This window comes from Eulemur rufifrons, chromosome 7 (genome assembly GCF_041146395.1).
Source record: "Eulemur rufifrons isolate Redbay chromosome 7, OSU_ERuf_1, whole genome shotgun sequence".
NCBI classification, from domain to species: domain Eukaryota; kingdom Metazoa; phylum Chordata; class Mammalia; order Primates; family Lemuridae; genus Eulemur; species Eulemur rufifrons.
In genome coordinates, this window is record NC_090989.1 from 164,000,509 (window position 1) to 164,016,906 (window position 16,398).

A 16,398-nucleotide genomic window follows, 5' to 3' on the forward strand; every position below is an offset into this window, starting at 1 on the left:
CTTTTTTTGTTTGTTTGTTTCTGTTTATGTGGTGAATCATATTGATTTGCATATGTTAAACCATCCTGGCACTCCTGAGATAAAACCCACTTGATCATGGTAGATTATCTTTTTGATGTGCTGTTAAATTTAGTTTTCTAATATTTTGTTGATGATTTTTTGCATCTATGTCCATAAGGCATATTGGTCTACAGTTTTCTTTTTGTGTGTGTGTCCCTTCCTGCCTTTTTAGACATTAGGCAAAGAATTTATGACTAAGACCCCAAAGGCAAATCAAATATAGAAACAACAAAAATAAATAAATTGGACTTGATTCAACTAAAAAGCTTCTGTACAGCAAAGGAAATAATTAGCAGAGTGAATAGACAACCTACAGAATGGGAGAAAATATCTGCAAACTATACATCAAAGGACTGATATCCAGAATCTACAAAGAAATCAAACAAATCAGCAAGAAAAAAACAAACAACCATATCAAAAAGTGGAAAATGACAAAAACAAAAGTTTTTTGAATGAAGATAGACAGATGGCCAATAAATGTATGAAAAAAATGCTCAGTATCACTAATCATCAGGAAAATGCAAAAAAAAATAAATAAATAAAAATAAATTAAAAACTTAAAACTACAGTGAGATACCTCCTTATCCCTATCAGAATGCCCATTATTAAAAAGTCAAAAAATAATAGATGCTGGCATGGATGCAGAGAGAAAAGAATGCTTATACACTGTTGGTGGGACTGTAAACTAGTGCAACCTCTATGGAAAATAGTATGGAGATTCCTCAAAGAAATAAACATACATCTACCATTCAATCCAACAATCCCACTGCTGAGTATCTACTTAAAGGAAATGAAGTCATCTTATGAAAAAGATACCTGTACTCAAATGTTTATCACAGCACAATTCACAATTGCAAAGATGTAGAATCAACCTAAGAGCCCTTCAAATCATGTGCGGATAAAAAAAAAGTGGTATACACATACACACACACACACACACACACACACACCATGGACTACTACTGAGCCATAAAAAGGAATGAAATAATGTCATCTGCAGCAACATGGAGGGAAATGGAGACCATTATCCTAAATGAAGTATCTCAGGAATGGAAAACCAAATACCATATGTTTTCACTAATAAGTGGGAGCTAACAGACAGGTACACATGGGCACAAAGCCATATAGAGGACACGAGAAACCAAGGGGGTTGGGAAGGGAGGGTGGGTGTTGAATAAAAACTTATATATTGGATGCAATGAACACTGTTCGGGTTATAGTCACACCACAAGCCCTGATTTAAGCATTATATAAGATATCCTTGTAATAAAAGCACTTGTACCCGTTTAATTAATATTTTGAAATTATAACAAACACAGACTCATTGCAAAGCTATAGTAATCAAGACAGTGTGGTATTGGCAAAAGTCAACAAACAGATCAATGGAACAGAATAGAAAGCCCAGAAATAGAACCACAAAAGTATAGTCAAGTGAAGGAGCAAAGGCAATCAAGTGTTAAAAATATAGTCTGTTCAACAAATGGTGCAGGAACAACTGGACATCCACATGCAAAAACAAACCAACAAACAAAAGAATCTAGACACAGACCTTACATCATTCACAAAAATTAATTCAAAATGAATCATAGACCTAAACGTAAAATGCAAAACTCCTAGAAGATAACATAGGAGAAAGTGTAGATGATCTTAGGCATGGTAGTGACTTCTTAGATACAATACCAAAGGTACAGTCCATGAAAGAAATAACTGACAAACTAGACTTCATTAAAATTGAAAACTTCTGCTCAGCAGAAGACACTGTCACGAAAACAAGAAGACAAGTCACAGACTAGGAGAAAATATCCATAAGAGACAGGTCTGATAAAGAATAGTTATCCAAAATATACCAAAAAAAAAAAAAAAAACCACACCTCTTAAAACTCAACAATAAGGAAATGAACAACTCATTTAAAAAATAGGCAAAAGACCTGAACAGACACCTCACCAAAGAAAATATATAGATGGCAAATAAGGATATAAAAAGCTCTTCAACATCATACTGTTATTGGAGAATTGCAAATTAAAACAAGAATAAGATACCACTAAACACCTACTATAATGGTGAAAATCCAAAACAATGACAATAGCAAGTACTGATAAGGACGTGGAGCAACAGGAAATCTCATGCATTGCTGGTAGGAATGCAACTTGTGACAGCCACTGTAGAAGACTGGTGGTTTCTTATAATAAAAACTAAACATACTCTCACCATGAAATCCAGCAATTATGATCCTGAGTATTTACTAAAAGGATTTGAAAACTTATGTCTACACAAAAACCTGCACACAGATATTTATAGCAGCTTTATTCAAAATTGCTAAAACTTGGAAGCAAACGAGATGTCCTTGAATAGATGAATGGATAAACAAATTGTGGTATTCCCAGGCAACGAAATATTATTTAGCAGTGCTGGAAAGAAAGGAGCTATCAAGCCACAAAAAGACATGGAGGAACTTTAAACTCATATTGCTAAGTGAAAGCAGCCAATCTCAAAAGGCTATTACTGTATGATTCTAACTATATGACATTGGAAAAGGCAAAACTAAGAAGACACTGAAAAGATCAGTGGTTTGTTTACAAGAGCCCAGAGGAGGAGGAGGGAAGGAAGTATGGCTAGACAGAGCACAGGACATTTTAGGGCAGTGAAACTATTCTATACAATATTACAATAGTGGTTACATGCCATTAGACAGCTGTCAAAACCCATAGGATGTGCAACTCAGAGTGAACCCTCATGTAAATTGCAAAAATTGCCTGCAGACTCTGCCAGGCCCTCGCCCACTCACTCAACACTTTGAGTTGAACTTTGCCAGGAAATTCAGCTCCTCTAAGACCTCCGGGTTTTCTGATCCTCCCTCTCACCTAAGACTGACCCACCCCTTGTCCTCTCTTGACTTCACTCTGCTTTACACAGATTAATTCATTCATTGGTTAATTGATGAGTTTAATTAATTCATCAATCTCCTGCTTGATTCCCTGTTGGGATCCTGTGACTGTGTGTCTTTATCCTTATTGGAAAATAGTCATGTGCCAGATTTACTCTCACTTCCTCTCAGGTCATAAAAAAAAATAATAATAATAAAAAATAAAAACACGGCAGCGCAGAAAGAAGTGGGTTAAAAAAAAAAAAAAGCTCGCAATCTTTGCCCTCTTGGTATCAGCTTTGGGACACCTGGCCAAGTACAGCCTGTGCTAAGTTTCAAAGAAGAGGCAGATAACTTTGAAGATTTTATTTCTCAGGGGACAAAAGATAAAAGTCTCTGTCAAGTTGTCATTAGATGCTTAATGCTATTCTTGGTGGGGTGCTAGAGGTGCCCCTCCTCCTCTGTAGACTTCTAGCAGATTAGGTTTCAGAGCTTTAATTTGAGGAAGGATTTACAGCTGTGAAGAGGTATAATATCATTTTGATTTGGGTTGTACCAGGCTGGGGAAGCCAGATTACATTTGTATGAAACTGTATTGGAAGATATGACTCAAACCACCGAAATCAAATAAAGGGAAAATTTTCCAGAGGGCCTAAAAATAGGGGTCTGTCTTCCCCACACCTGTACATTGTTTCACTAACAATTATTCTGATTTATATCAAGGGTATCCAAGCAGAAATGCAGAGGGAGATGGCACAGTGCCTGTGCTTGCTAAACCTGTCCATTCATCCGTCTGTCACCAACCTAATCCAGATGCCCATTCCCTGGACAAAGAAAAAAAAATTAATTAACCCTTAGAGAAGTAGGGAAGTGGAGGGGGGAACCTCATGAAAAATACCCTGCTTCCATCTCCTGAGGCACTGTCTCATTCAGAGTCTCAAAGAAATCCATCCAATTGTCTCACTGGGCCTGGGTCCATCCACCACTGCCATATGCACCGCGTATACGTGTCGCACAGCATCCCCCAGATAATGACCTACACGCAGAGTGCGCCTTCTCTCCAGAACAATCTTAATGCTACTTTAAAATTTGGCTCTCATCTGCACAGCAAATAATTCACTTTAAGTATCACAAAAACCCAGTTTCTTCTGAGATGAGGCATGGAAAAGAGTTAGCCATTGCTTGCAATCGTTCACGCTACACAGCTACGCAGAATGGGGTGAGTTACCACCAGCTTCCAGTGGGATTTAGAAATGGATGCATGGGACCCCATGGCTAGGCCTCTTAAAGTGGAAATTATTTTTGTGCCAAAGTCTCTAGTTTCCACTGGCCTGTGTTGCTCGCGGCTGGGGAGATTCTGGGGAAGCAGGGCTGCTAACTTCCAAGAGTGGGGGAAATCATGAAGACAGCCACAGACATCATCAGGGCTCACCTAATTCTGAAATTGCTATTTCCTCTGAGAGTGGTTAGTGGTCAAAGAGCAAATGATGTATGAGAATGATTTTTCTCCCAGGAGTTCTGATTTCTCAGTTACCATGGGGGATACAGAAGGAACAGGGTTTCCATGGAACTGCTGATAGCACAGGATGTTTCTTACACCTGTACTTCTCCTCAAACAAAATGCAACATCTATCTTAGGCTCCAAGTTAACATGGGCCCATTGACAGAAGGCTCCACGTCTTTTGTTTTTGCAATAAGGAATGACTTGGAATACAGAAGAGGTGCGGTAGGAAAGTGCCTCTTCTCAGGGCCACAGAGAGGCAACAAAGGCAAGGAATACAGATCCCACCTTCCAGGTCTGGCTCACAAATAAAACTAATCAGATAAAAATGTGCCCCAAATCTCTCACAGTGCTCTAAAGAACTCCTTGGGGATAATTAATGATATTTTTCTATTAACAAAATAGGCAAACAGCCATGATTTGTCCCTTGTTCCAAAAATCATGAAAAGGACACACTTCTTGGTATTTTGATCTTATTCTCAATTAATATTCTCTATTAATAAACCAGTCTTAATATAAATAAATCTTCTTTCTAAAATTTAGTGTCGTCTAGGAAAGAAGTAAAATCTAAAGTTCTCTTTCTTTTGAGGATGGATTCATTTCTCCCACCACCTTCTCAGACAATACAACAAAGGTTACTTCTAGACCCAAGAAGACAAAGGAACAGCTTCTTTAGCCATAGCCTTTGGGCATTAAGCAAGTTATCAAGAATGCAGAACCTGGCCAGGCGAGGTGGCTCACGCCTGTAATCCTAGCACTCTGGGTGGCCGAGGTGGGAGGATAGCTCAAGGACAGGAGTTTAAGACCAGCCTGAGCAAGAGCGATATCCCGTCTCTACTAAAAATAGAAAGAAATTAACTGGACAATAAAAATATATAGAAAAAATTAACTGGGCATGGTGGCGCATGCCTGTAGTCCCAGCTACTCAGGAGGCTGAGGCAGGAGGATCGCTTAAGCCCAGGAGTTTGAGGTTGCTGTGAGCTAGGCTGACGCCACAGCACTCACTCTAGCCCAGGCAACAGAGTGACATTCTGTCTCAAAAAAAAAAAAAAAAAAAAAAAAGAACACAGAACCTTGAAATTTGACATTGAACTCCTTCCACAGTGGGTACCTTGCAAGCCATGGAGAACAGAGGAGAAAGGGAAGAGACTGCGAGAGTGAGAGAACATCAGAAGAACCATGCTGCTGACACCTTACTTCTTTAGGTGTTAGTTTCTACCTGTGGAAAATGCAAGGGTAGATTAAGACAAGCCTGAAAGAAAAGTCAATTTCTAATTAAGAAATAGGTAACATGGCCTTTAAAGCAATTTAATTCATAGGAAGAAAAATGTGCTCAAAATATCCTCAGAGTTTATAAATCTGCACTAGGGAGGCCATGTAATATGGTGGTTAGAAACAGGAGGTATGAGTCAAACCACCTGATTCCACATCTTCATTGCACTATGAACTAGCTGTGTGATCTTGAGCAAGTTACCTAACTTCTCTGAGTCTCAGCTTTCCTATCTGTATTATAAGAATAAGAAAAGGTCCAATATCACAGGAATACTGCAAACGCTAAATCCAAAAATATGTATAAAGCTGTTAGCACAATGCCCACACCCACAGTAAACACACAATAAATATTAATCATTGTTATTAGAAAAACAATGAAGAATAATTCTGTTTAAATATAAAAAGGTAATCTTTACATACTTGGAACATTTCTTACCTGAGAATCTATAACATTAAGGAACAAAACAGAGTTGTAAGAAAGATGGCATTATGTGGTGTCCTTTGGATTAATATAGGAACCCAAATAAAGCAATCCAAATTTAGAAAAATCTTTTGAACTATTTTGTGGTGACTGTGTCTGCGGTCACTTGGGAAAGGAAAATGGACCTCCTTGCATTCTGGAGAGCTGTTAGGAAATGCTAGCTGACCCTTGATAAACCTTCAGCCTCCCCAGAAACACAGTTAGGCAGCTTAATTCAAGCAAGAGGGCAAAAAGCATGAGCCCATACCCGAGCCCTGCCTGGTATCCATCTGTACAATTTAACCACAAGCCACAGCTCGCCTCTGTGGACACCAAGCCCAGCTGCCAGGGAAAGGTTTCAGACCCACAGGGGTGTCCCAGCAATTTCTAGTTCAGTGGGAAGCTGGGGACACACAGGCTTACAACACACGATTTCTTCATATTTCATCAGTTTCCAGGTTTTAAACAATTTTAACCTGTTCTCTCTGTGGACACAATACCTGCTGTACACTAGACTTTGAGTAATAAGAGTCTGTTTCACATTCCTGGGTGGGCATTCAATTGTCACCATGACCTTGTCCTGACCTCTCTGAGCTTCACTTTCCCTGTCTGTAAAATGGACAAAAACCAACTTTAATGAATTCTGCAGATCTGTGCATGTTGGGCACAAATGCCTAGATAATGTTATTCATTTTTAAGGCTCGATCCATTTGCTATCCTGAATTGAAATGGGTTGCCAATCTACCCTCACACCACTCTCTAATTTAAAAAAAAAAAAAGTTTCCAAAAGCTAGCAAACTTAACTAGGAGAGGAAGAAAGAAAATTTGCTGCTACATAAATTGGCTAGGGGCAAAGAAAAAGCCGCTTGAGTAGAGCAGTTGGCTTCCCCGCAGTTTATTCTTTAATAACTTCTACTGCAATATTTCTGAGGCATATCAAAGGACAATAACAGCCCAATGTTGTCAATCCCTCTCACATATAAACACTTTCATTTCAGAGTGTTAAAGGCATCACTTTGAGAAATGGGAATCAATGGAAGTTGGCTTTTCTTCCCCTTGCCTATCCTGGGGTAACAGCACCAGCTTTTTCTCCCCAGTGATGCAGCACTCTGTGGCCAGAGTGTCTTCTGATGGCTGCAGATGAGCAGCAAGATGAAAAAATCTTTGTGCTAAATGAAAAAAAGAAGTTTAGGAGACTCCCTCTCTGTGTCAGAACCCCAGAAACTGTTCCATTCTTTGCTGCTTATGAATATTGGCTGTGATGTGCATTTAAACATCACCAGGATTTTTTTTTTAACTTGGTTACTTTTGTGCTCCCATATGTAAACGTTTTTATTTTATTTATTTATTTATCTAGTTATCTTTGGAGACAGGGTCTGGCTGTGCTGCCTAGGCTGGAGTGCAGTGGCTATTCACAGGTGCGGTCGTAGCACACTATACCCTTGAACTCCGGAGCTCAAGCGATCCTCCTACCTGGACCTCCCAAGTAGCTGGGACTAGGGGCATGTGCTACCGTGCCTGGCTTGTAAAAGATTTTAATTGAAAAATGTTTTTAATGAGCACCCCAAGAGCAGAGTAATTCTAGGATACTGCAGCAGATCTTAGTAACACAAACCAAAAGGACAGCAGGCAGGCATTCATTTATTTTATTCCTACTATCTACAATGCAATTATTAGAGTCAGAAATGCAAAATTACATAGAGTTTTTTTTATTAATTCAGCCTAACTATAGAATTCATTGACTTTAAAGGATCACTCTAGATTCTTTAAAAACTCAGAATCACCACATTTTCCCCTTTAATGCACATATAAAGGTCAAATAGTGACCTAGTAAAACATATCTTGCCAAAGCCAGTGGCCAATTTCTGGCCTCCCTTCACTTAACCACTTAGCAGCATCTGGTCAGTTGGCTGCTCCCCTCCTTCTTAAACCATTTTCTTATACACAAGCCCTCCCAATACACTACCTGATTCCTTCTCTACTATCTTGCTCTATTGGACTTCCTCATGGTTTTACAGGGATTTGAAACCATCTCATTTATTTGTATATATGTTTGTTATGTGACTTCATCCCCATGTCTAGACATTCCAGGCACATTGTAGGCACTCCATAAATATTTGTTGCCTGACTGACTCTTGGTATTTCCTTTTGACAGATAAAGACACTGAAAGCTCAGAGGAGTAAAGCCACTTGCCTAAGACTGTGAGTAAGTGGCCAAGCCAGGACTTCAACTCCGAGCCCATACCCATGAGCTTTATACAATGGAAAAGTCATCTGAGGATAAAAGTCCAAGAGCAGCGTTGGCAAACTATTTCCCTAAAGGAGCAAATAGCAAATATTTCTGACTTGTGAGCCACATATAATCTCTTGTAGTTCTTTACAAAAGAGCATTTTAAATATGTAAATCTATTCTTAGCGTATCAACAGCCCATAGCTGAATTTGGCCTTAGTTTGCCAATCTTTGCCCAAGAAAACAAGAGCATTTTCTATTGGTTCAAGATTTCATCCCAGGCCTAAGAACCTTGTACAGAATCAGTTAAGATTTGTGCAATGAGTGAATTTTACCTCTGCCCTCTAGATAGCAAGATCTTCGAGGTTACGTAAAGGTAAGACTTGGAGTTGGATAAATTCCTGTGGATGAATACATTGACCAAGAGGAGGCAGAACCCTGAGAACTTCCTATGCAGTCAGGGACATGTAAAGCTGGATCAGGAATGGCACAAAATTGAAAAATCTGTTATTTCTTTTCCAATTAAGAGGCTTTCTCCATATGGAGAAAGTAAGCATCGCCAGACCTGAGAGAGGAGGAAAATAACTGCTCTCACCTTGCCGGTTTCCTGTGCTCCTGCCCTGCTGAGACTGTCTTTTGGCTACTGTACAAAAAGCCAAAAAAGTGAGTCCTTCACAGCGTGAGGGTACTTTTAGCTGTAGGACAGGGCGGAGGATTTCTCTTGGTCTTTTATTCAATCACTCACAGAAAGGGACATCCTGTGACCTTATTTTCACTCTGAAGTAACAGAGAGAGCCAAGTGGCTTCCTGCCTTCAGGTTCTGTAGAAACCTTCGCTTTGATGGCATCTTTCTGCTCCTCTGAGGCCAAGTCATGGGGGAAGGGCACCTTTTCCATTCCCAGGAGGGCTGGATTTCCTTGGGAAGCAGCTGCTCTCCAGGAATCCTGCCAGCACCAGGGGAAGAGAGAGCAGAAGAAGAGAAGCTCCAGTTTCAATCCTCTGAGCCACTGCAAATGACTCCCCTTTATTAAAATTAGGTTTCCTCAAGGGAAAAGTGCTTAGGAAAAAAGTGTGGTGACTCAGCAAAATGAGTGGGATGCTACTTGGATAGAAAATATTTCAATATGGCCATTTTGACAGCACCACTTGAAGCAGTCATTTTGATGGTGGTATGAAACTACTTGGAATTTCAGTAGAAAGAAACTAGAGAAATATCCAAGTGAATGATTTTGGATCAGTAATAGTAATTTAATAATCAATAATAATAATTTTTGCCAGCCTACTTGTTTTTTATCTCTCTCCTTTAAGACAAAGACTATGCCTGTATTTTTTACCATTGTATCTCTAGTGCCCAACATGGTACATCACACATGAGAAGGGTATGAACATTTTTATTGAAAAAATAAATGGCTACTATGAACATCACTACTACTGCCCATGTCCAGTGCTTACACACAGTAGGTACATAATAATTTGCTGAAAAAATGAACTGCTATTATCACTACTACCAGTATTGCTTCATAACTCCCATTACTTTAACCATTTCTCCTGTTGGATGTCTATTTTTCTTTAATAAAAAAGCGATAGAGCAGACATTATGCCTGGATTATTTCAGTTATTCCCATTTTATAAATGAAAATACTGAGATACAGAAAAGTGAAAAGTATCCTAAGACGAACATACAGTAGGTGGCAGAAAATGAATAATTATGTTATCATTAATATTCTTGGTCAAATAAACTGGGGAAAATGACAAATAGGCTGAGAGTTAAGGATAGGGTTGTACTTAGTGCTTTAATTTTAGACTTTTAAACATTTCTTTTCACTGAAAGGAGTTGGAGATCCCTAAATACATGACTGATTCCAGATCTGTGCCAGGAAATAGAGATGACAAACTATCAAAGTTTGTCATGCCAAGCTATCAAAAACTACTGGAGTCATGTCAAAAGGACTTGGAGCCAACTTGAAAGGGATTCCCACTGGTCAAAGATGAATCAACTTCAATAAGAATAATGAAAATAGTGGAATGAAATAGATCGAATATATAAAAATCCATGCATGTCTTCATAGCATTTAAAAAATCATTGATCACCTTTCAAAGTTGTTGGAACACCAACTTATGATTCAGAAACTATGTAAATAAAAAGAAAAATTAAGGTAAATTAAGCATTTACTGTATCTTTCCTATGTGGACAACATTTCAAAGTAACCAAACAGGCATTGAGAGAAAGTTCTTCCTTTTAGAGGAATCACAGCTACTAAGAGCAGGAAGAATGACAGAAATAGAAAAATCACCATTTCACAGCTCTTCATGAAATAATGGGTCTAGGCAACTACCATCGATTGCTGCAAAACCTTTGCCTTCAAACTTGATGGGGAACTTGATAGTGAAGGCATCAGAAGGACAACACCTGAATCTATGAATTCCTCCTAACCGAACTAAAACCTGGATAATCAGACATTACATCAGTGGTTCCAATACTTTGCCACACATTAGAATCACCTGAGGAACTTCGAAAAATCCTAATATTTAGTTCACATCCCAAATAAATAAAGTCACAATGTCTGGGGTAGAACTCAAGCATCAGTAGTTTTGGTTTTTGTAAAATTCTCCTGGTGATTCAAATGTGGAGTGAAGTTTGGGAACCATTCCACTTTGTGGTTCATAATGCGATGCAATAGGAGATACACAATGCTCCCTTGATATGCTATGACCTAACACCTGTAAATCTCATTAAATATTTGCCAGAAACACAGAGAAGAGGGAAACATACTAAAGAATGACACTACAAGGAAACAATCAGGGAAATCCAATGTGTGGGGTATTCAAAGAGGGTAGGAATGGCTTATCTTTCCAACAAACACATGACATTTTTAAAAATGATGTGTGTGGGGGCAGGGGTGGAGGGCCGTTCTTAAAATATAACTAGAAGAGTTGTGCTTCTGGCTATGAAGGAATAACTTCATACTTCAACTAATCCTCCTACAGAAAATAATTATAATAGCTGCATAAATAAAAAATAAGATGAGCTGTTTAAAGGCATTATGGCACAAAACAAAGCATCCAGGATTCAAGCATGCTAGATTCTGCAGAGAAAGAAAGCCCATTGAAGCGAGCCGTATATTTAAAACAACTTTTTGTCTTAAGCTCATTTGCTAATTTGCATTGTCAGTAGAAAGTAGCAGCTAGAGCTTGAAGCAGTTTCTCTGAGTGGGAGAGAGAAATCTTGAAGTTAAGGGCTACCAAAGCAGCAGCTAGGACTTGAGGGCTAAGATTTCTGAGAATGGGGGACCACATAAAAATGAGCCTAATATTCCTGATGTAGTTTCCCCTTGAGGCATTTGCAAATTTCTACACTACAAATATGCAAAGCAAGAGACCAAGAAACTGAGCAAAATCAGTTGCTAAAAGACTAAAAGGATAAGAAGTAATTTTGTCTAATAGCATTGGGGAGACAAAAATTGGAATGTAGGACCTGCTAAGAACAAAGGGCCATGATAAACACCCCACACTTTCAGTTGAGAAAGCCCAAGGGCTTGAGTTGTTAGGACAAACTGGAAATAGACCAGACACAGCTTTGAAAAAAATCTAATTTCCTGATTACATCCATATATCCCATTCATAGTGTATCTACCTGTCAGAATATTAACATCTCCCTGGAAGAAGATAGCAAAATCCACATTAAAGAAAATACTAAAAGGAATTAAAGGGAGTTATTTGGTCAGAAGAAAAATTTCCCAGATGAAAGCATAGAATGCAGGATGGAAGGAAGAGTACCAGGGAAATCAGAGTAAATTCCATTCTAAGGTATGTACCAAGAGAAATGAAAATATGTCTGCACAAAGATCTGTACACAACCAGCTTTATTCATAATAATCCAAACCTGTGAACAACTCATATGTAAACCAAGTGAATGGATACACAAAGTGTGGAATAAGCACATAATGGAAACACTATTCAGCAACATGAAGGAACATGCAACTACTTAGACGTAGATGACTCTCCAAGTCATTGTGCTCACTAAATGAAGCCAGGCACAAAAGAATACATCCTATATGATTCCATTTATTAAATACGCTTGCAAATGCAAAATAATCTGTAGTGACAGAAAATAAATCAAAGGTTGCCTGAATGCTAGGAGTAGGAGGAAGGAATGATCACGGTGGAGCATGAGAAAAGTTTTGGGGGCAGTAGAAACATTCTGTATCTTGATTGTGGCAGTGAAGTCATGGGTTTATACCTTTTGTACAACTCACTGAACTGCTTTATATGCGCAGAGTGTATTGTATACAAAGTATATCTCAATAAGTTGATTTTTTAAAAAAGACTGTTGAATTTCCCCAAAGAAAGCCAGACCAAAAAGACGACGTGCTGTATGATTCTACTTATACAAAGGTCAAAAATTGGCAAAACCAATCTATGGTGATAAAACACTGGGTATCTTGGGCAGCAAGTGTGCACTTAATGGCTGGAAAACCTCTGAGCGCTAGTGATGTTCTATCTCTTTTTTGAGTAGTAGTTACATGGAATGTTCTTTTTGAAAACAGTCATAGAGCTATACAATTAAAATTTGTGTACTTTTTCTGTATTTTGGTTATATTTCTATAAAAAATTATAATTAAAAGGTTTCTAGAAATTAAAAGAAATTAAGAGACATAGCCACCAAAGGCAATGTGTGGATATCGTATGGCTTATGACTTGAAAAACTCTACTGAAAAAAACTTTTTTGAGGGAATGTAGGAAAACCCAACATGGACTATATATTAGATATTAAAAAATCATTGCTTATTTTATTGAATGTTACTGTGGTTACTTTTAAAGTCCTTATCTGTTAAAGAAACATACTGAAGTATTTACAGGTTAAATAAATGAGTAGGATTCACTCTAAATATTTCAGGAAACAAACACACACACACGTGTGCTAAGGAATAAGGTGATCATCATGGAAGCTGGATGACAGGCACATGGGAGTCCATTATGCTAGTCCCTCAACTTTTGCATATATAAGAATATTTTCATTTTAAAAGAGTGAAAAAATAATTAAAGTGAAGGTGAGTTTCAAGGACAGGGTAGAGGACCCAGGAGGGTGTGAAGATGTTTATTGTGCCTACAGCCTAAATCCTATTCTTTGCACTCTGAAGGGCAACATATCCATCAAAATGGCTATGTCAAAATGTCCTGCTTCAGAATACACATGGCAGGAAATTTCTCAGGGGCCCAGAAACATGACAAGCAGGAATAGAATGAAATTTAAGAGTCCAATTAGATCCTGAATGACAGCCAGGCAGATATATGATGACAAACAGGGCCCTTCCTCCCTCCAGAGACTGATCTATTTTGAGCCTAAAGAGGAAAGTGAACGTGTATAATCCAGGGAATTCTGCCATCCTTCTTCTGGTCCCCAGTCATCTCAATCCGAAGCCTGCTCAGGTTTTGGAAGGGAGAGAATAAAATAGGCAGGAGAAAACCAGGCTCTGATGCTATCCACAAGGATCCTGGCTGGAAGCAGAAGTCATATTCATCTGCAACTTTGAAGAGAATTAAAGGAGGGAACTATTTTCAGAGGTGTAGGTACGGTTACAAGTTAAAGATGTTGAAGCACCTGGGACTAGCTGCAGTAGGTTGCCTTTAGGACCCTGGGCCTAAACAAGCAAAGGAAGAGAACATGTTACCAGAGCCTGGTGAGGCAGAGGAGGACAGGATGGGGGACTGTCACCACAGGCTGGAGCCATGAAAGAACACAGACCCTGCAAGAAACGTAACGAGAAAGACAGACTGAGTGGGAGTAGATACCCCACACCTCTCTCTCAACTCATTGCCTGATCTTTTCCCAGGACCTCCCATTGACCAAACCAAAGTGGGAGCCATAGTCATGGCCAGAGAGGTTCACCCTCCTGGGTCAACAAGCAAGGCAGAGAACGGTGACTGATAGACTAGGAGGGTGACGGATGGAGAATTACCAACACACACCCCCAAAGGAGAATTTACACCACACTTTAATATGTAAGGTCTTTAAGCCACAACTAGTTAGAACTGATAGCCGTTGGGCAAAATCTCTAATTTAGTGGGACACATGGTTTCAGATCCTACATTAGAATGGAACTATTTCTAAGCATTTCACAAGAGGCTTGAGAACAATGAATGATCAAAGATTGTTTTTGCAATCATAAGGATCTGGACTGACCTTTCCCTGCCTCCCCCAGGCATCTCCCACTCTCTCCCCTCCCACACACCTACACACACTCTCCAGGGGCAAAGGGTCCTCTCTTGGATGATTATTCCAACTCTGCTATCACTCACCCTGGGCTTTACATCTGCTGCTTTCTATGCCCTTAACTTGCTTTCCACTTTTCTTCTATCTCAGCTCAACTGTCACTTCCCAAGGGAAGCTTTCCCAACTTCTCTAATGAAATAGAAGCCCCTAAGGCACACTTCCATAGCATCTGGAACCTTTCCTTCATACAAGTACTTTAAGTTTTGGTGTGACTGTTTGATGGTGTCTGTTTACACAGCTGAATTTTTATTAATAGTTCCATGTAGCAAGGACTGTGTGGGTCTTTGTACACCATTGCATTTCCAGGGCCTCACATATGATCTGGGTGCCAATTATTGTTGAATGAATGAGTCTTCAGAGAGAGAGAGACAGAGAGAGAGAGAGATTTTCCATTCAAGAGATCAGAGTTATTTTTCTTTTAATATACATCACATTTTTTTGTTTTTCCCCAGAATTAAATTAATGAGAACTCACAATTATCTGATATTTCCCCAGTTTTTTCTTGTATACCTTATAATCTTTAATGAGGGATAGTTAAAATAAATTAATGTCCCGATTATACTTGGGATTTATATATATCCAACCCAAACTATCTCATGGTCCATAGTTTGTACAACTGCCGTTTTAACAAATCACTTACAGACCCTCTAAGGCAAGAAAAACTTAACCACATATACTTAGTTCCATTTACTAATGCAGGAAAAAACACTTCATTCTTTAAGGGTTTCAACAAGAATTTAAGCTAAAGGACTTCAAAAATCTCAATGATCTATAATGCTTGAAGGCATTCTGAGTAACTGAGGTTTATCAGAACTCAAGCGTAGTAAAAAAGATCTTACAATTGTTGATTCTTAATAGTAACAAATCCTTCTATGATTCTCTCTTCAGAATACGTGACACCTTTTTATGGCTAATAGAATCGGTAAAATTTCCACTTCATTTTATAGTCAATTCAAAAAATATTTATCATGTGTGACAGTTACATATGTCTTCTATCTGGCCCCTTGTTTATCTCTGAATTTCTACAAAATTTAGTACAGTGGCCTGCACTCAGAGGCACTCAGAAAGGGCTTGGAGAATCAATGACTGGAAGGTAAAAAAGGCAGCTGATATTTGTTGAACATTTAGCATGTGGCAGCTACTGTACAAGTAGTTTTAATAGTAACTAGTACAATGACCCATGTTTAGTGTGAATTTCTACATGACAGGTGCTGTGCTAACACATAATCTATGTATTATCTCAGGATCTTCCCAATAATCTCATGAGATGAGTTATTTTGCCCAGATGCAGAGAGGTTAATTTGTTGACAACTGCCATTCATTTCTAAGCTTTTACCAATTGCCTTTTCATGCCAATGGGGTGTTGGCAAGATGACTGACCAGAGACACCAGGTGCCAGAGATTCTCAGTAAGAAGGAGAAGTTTTAAATGAAAGAGAAAAAATGAACAAAGAGATAAACAGATCATGGGTGGATCTGAGGGAAGGGTGCCAGAACCTTTAGGAGACTCCATGGGAAGATGTTGTGGAGCAGAACAGGAAGGAACAAGGGATCAGCAGAGATTAACCCCCACGAGGCTTAGAATCCAGTGAGAAGGGTAGGTGGAGTGGTTTGTTTCTCCTTCCCTCGCATCTCTGACAGTCTGCAGATCCCCAAGCTGCTAGATAGACTTTCTGCCTGTACGAACCAAGAGGCTGCTGCCTCCAGTAAGCCAGGAGCTTCTTGTGGACAGGACATC